This window comes from Myotis davidii, unplaced genomic scaffold, assembly GCF_000327345.1.
Source record: "Myotis davidii unplaced genomic scaffold, ASM32734v1 scaffold1494, whole genome shotgun sequence".
NCBI classification, from domain to species: domain Eukaryota; kingdom Metazoa; phylum Chordata; class Mammalia; order Chiroptera; family Vespertilionidae; genus Myotis; species Myotis davidii.
Window position 1 is genome coordinate 3,702,228 of NW_006286246.1, and position 4,468 is coordinate 3,706,695.

General features: G+C 44.9%; 1 protein-coding gene across 1 annotated transcript in view; it reads left to right on the top strand.

The window, feature by feature from the left end:
• Positions 1-4,468, top strand: part of IGF2R (insulin like growth factor 2 receptor) — a gene marked incomplete at its 5' end in the record, with an annotated part of 85,721 nt that overhangs the window by 890 nt on the left and 80,363 nt on the right. The window lies entirely within an intron of this gene.

Here is a 4,468-nt window from a genome sequence, read left to right on the forward strand (position 1 = left end):
GCTCTCCTTTTGGATCATGACCCCTTTCCCTTGGTGAGGAGGGAAAGGGGCCGATGCCTAAATGAAGGGACTCAGGACCGACCGAAGAGCAGCAGGTGCCCGGGTCCTTGCGCTTGGCGGCATGGATGCCCGTGGCGGTCAGACGGGTGGGGTCCCCTGGGGATGGGCTGTGGAGGGGGTGGCGTGGGAGGCTTTGGCGCAGAAGGGCCCGGTGCTGCGATAGCTCTGCCCGTCGTTTTGAATGGAAAGGTTTCGAGTAAGAAGAGTCGGGTCTCCAAGGTCAGCTGGTGGAGGCCTGGGCCCTCCCTGGTTTCTCTGTCTCCCACGGAGGAGACTTAGACGGAAAACACAGCGCTAGGGGCTCACGGCCCAGGACGAAGACCCGAGGAGCACCAGGTTCGGAACTCCCGGGCCCGGCAGGTTTTTGTGTGTGATACACTTAAAACACGGGCAGTGAGATGGCCGTTCTTCTGCCTGGGATCTTTTGATGATTCGTGGAGAGGCCCCGAGTGGGCCTGTGTGCCAGCGTTACTCAGGTTTTCAGACAGAGGACAAGGAGGTTTCCTCTGGTTTTCACTGCGATGCTTGACTGTAATGCTTTTGGCTAATGAAAGTGTGTCCTATGTTATAGTCTAATGTAACCCCAGATGCAGAAAAATCACCGGAGGAGGATTTGTGAGGTTGGCGTGGTTGGACAAAATTTGAGAATGACCAAGTTCCGTAAGCTTTGGCCCTGGCTGGTGGGCTCAGTGGTTAGAGCTTCAGCCTGCCTTCCGAAGGGTCGCAGGTTCGATTCTGGTCATGGGCATGCACCTGGTGCAGGTTCCCGCCCAGTTGGGGTATGGGTGGGAGACAACCAGTTGAGGTGGCTCTTTCACATCGATGTTTTTCTTTCTCTCTCTCTTCCCCACTCCCCCCGCCTCCACTCTCTCTAAAGTCAATGGAAAAAATATCCATTGATATTAACAAAAAAAGAAAGAAAGAAGGAAGGAAAGAAAGAAAGAAAGAAAGAAAGAAAGAAAGAAAAGAAAGAGAGAGAGAGAAAGAAAGGAAGAAGTTACATAGGCTTTGGAAGCCAGGCAGGAGCATGGTGATATTCCGGGGTAGGTAGTGGATTATTTGTGATGGTCATGGGGGAGGTGATTTGATAAAATGTGAGTTTAGAAAGCTGGGCCCAGTGGAATAGCAGAGCTTGGTTAAAGGAGAGAGGCTGACAGTAACTAGACGAGTTAGCAGCTAAGCTACAGGTTGACGGTGATATGAACCAGCAGTTTTCAATCTCGTTTGCTCTCCCAGACACATACCACATGCTTTTCCCAGAGCTCCAAACTCCCAAACCCCCACAGGGGCGGAGGCAGGCCAGGTGCCGTGAACTTTTAGCACTAGCACTTACTGCCCTGTCCTTCAGCTCAAGAAAGCAAACCAGCGGGAGTGGATGAAGGTGACATTAACATGTAGAGGTGATTTTGAATCAGATCTAATTTTGCTGATATGTGTCTTACAGTGGATGTAACGAAATTTGCCTTTATAACTTGTTTTATAACTAAGTTTCTTGTGTACTGTGTGAGGTGTTATGTTTTTAAATAAAATAATCTCAATTCATTCAGCAACTTTTTTGAAGTAGGTGATTTCATTTCCCTCGTTTTATAAATGAGGACACGAGAGCCCAAAATAGATAAGCCGTTTGCCAGAGGCTGGTTGCCAGAGGCTGATGGTTGCGAATGTGAGCCGACAGGCCAGCCCGGAGCCTGTACTTATTTGGGGCTGTGTTGTTTGGAGAGTCGTGGAGGCACATCAGGCAGTTGTAGAGCTAAAATGGGAACCACGACGGGAAATCTGAACTCCTGGAAAACTAACTATGAACTAGCTAGAAGGGGGCGGGGGATGAATTTTGAGAACAGGCACAAAAACTGGAGTTTCCAACACATCAGAGGAACGGGAGAGTCAGGATGGCAATAGAGCCAAATATGTATGAGAATTTAATGTATAACCAAAGTTTTAGGTGTAATTTAGGTATTTATCTTTTAGCAAACAGTGTCAGACCTCTCCTTCATGTCACGTAACAGGAATGACAGATCGATTAAAATTAAAAAGACAGTGGAACGTTAGGGGAATAGAAATATAATCTAGAGGAGGCAAGATCTTCTCTTAATAAGTAAGACAAACAACCTGGGAGAAAAATGGCAAAGTCTAAGAGCAGGCACTTCCCCAAGAGGAAATCCTGATTGTCAGTGCAACTTCATTAGTAAGTCAGGTGTAAATGCAAAGCAAAGCAAGAAAAAAAAAATCTCACTTTTCTTCAGTCAAATTGGCAGAAGTTTAAATGGTTGCATCAGACAGCGTTGGCAGGGAGCCTAGACGTGGGCACGTTTGTATAGTGCTGTGGAATGGTTGTCTACAGCCCTTTAGGGAAGATAATTGTTGATGCAAGTTTTATAGTGCCCACAGGGCTGTTATACTTAGAAACGAATAGTAAGACCTCAACTTTGGTTTAAATAATAGTACATTATTTTTGATTAAGAAATCAAATGTTAGTTCGTCCTTAAGCAGATGATCCTGTTACATATGTAATCTAGCAGAGTGGAGCAGCTAGGTTTTATGGGGCCTGCAAACAACATTTGGTTCCATTTACAACTTAGATGAGTCACCTTCACCACATTTTAAAATGACTTTTACGTCTTATATATTTGATTTCCTTTGAAAGTGTGATCTGACCATGAAACCTTAAGCACTAATAATAATTCTTAAAAATGTAACACTTTAAACTTTTAAATAGGATGAACCTAAAATTCTTAGTCTAATACAATTAGTCTAAAGGAGTTGCTTGTTATAACCTTTGAGTTAGAGTTATAACATTAAACATTGCAAGTATGTAAAAACACCAAAGGTGTTCACGTTCCTCCCAACATCTAAATATTAATACTGTGGTTTTAATTTAATCTAAGGGTTAGAAGCTATATATCCACCACTGAAAGCCCGTTACCAGCCCATTTAACAGGTAATGTGCCCCCGAGGGAAGAATGTTAATTGCAGTTACTCACCATCAGAGCCTGGGATTCTGGCTGCCTTCTTGTTGGGGACCTGGGTGTAGGACACAGGGAATCCGTCTGGTTGTAGGCGCTGTGTCCAGTGACGTCATTTACTCAGGAGCCTGGCTGCCTTCAGGTGGTACCTATGCTGTGACTCCCGTGTGCAGCCTCAGGAATCTCCCACCACCCCACCCAGCCTGATCACTGGATTGAATTTTGTATCATTGCTTATTAAGATGTGAAAATAGATTCTTTTCTTCTTAAGCCCTATATACATACATACATATATATGTATATGTGTGTATGTGTATATATATATATACACACACACACACACACACACACACACACACATATATGTCCTTCTTTTTTACAGCAGCATAGTATTCCATTGTATAGATGTACCACAGTTTTTTAATCCACTCATCTGCTGATGGGATTTGGTAAAACCATGTAATTCTATTGGATATTTAAGATATCTGGTTGAGTTTTAGATATAACTCATGTTTTTGTCCCATTTATGGTCTCTCCCGATAGTCTAGCAATTTCTGCTAAATTTTAAAACATATTCCTATAACCTACTTTTGCAAATCTTACCAATAGAGGAATTAGTACTGTACACAGATTTCTGTACAGATTTTTTTTTTGTAGTGCTGTGAGAAATAGTATGCTGGGACAGCCTACCTGTATGGGGCAGTTCAATAAATTGTTTTATTCTGATTTCCTTGGTTAATTCCCAGATATATAAATAAAATATGTAAAAACAACCAACACTTAATATTCATTTATTTGAAGAAACAAATACTTGAATCAATCAGTCACTAAAACAGACACAAACCCCTTTTCTCATGGAACTTACACACACAAAACCACAAGGGCTCAGTCGGGTGTTAGAATGTGATGAGTTCTGTAGAAACAGAGGGAAGGAGAGAGTCAGCGCTGGCGTCTCAGGGGCGTGTATGTGCTCAGGCATATTAGCTCGGAACCTGCTGCCGAGAAAGCCACATTGAAGCGAAGACTGGGAGCCAGGGAGTGAGTCTTGTGCCTCTTGGGGAACAGCCAGTGCAGGGGAGGAAGGGGAGTATCGGGGTGGGGGTCACCGGTGGTAGCAAGAATAGAAATCTCTTTTCAGGGGTGTTGTTGCTAGAGAGCAGAACACGGAGGCAGTAGCTTGGAGGGGAGACCACGGTAGAGAGGATTCTTTCTCAGTTTGGTGACACAGCATGTGACAGTCCACTTTGAAGGACACGACACAGTCAAGATGGGAGGTGGGCAGCGAGGAAGCCCCGCTCGGGAGCCTTGCTGAGCACAGCGCTGCCTCGTGCGGCGAGGGGAGGGGAGAGAGAGGATTCTTTCTCAGTTTGGTGACACAGCATGTGACAGTCCACTTTGAAGGACACGACACAGTCAAGATGGGAGGTGGGCAGCGAGGCAGCGAG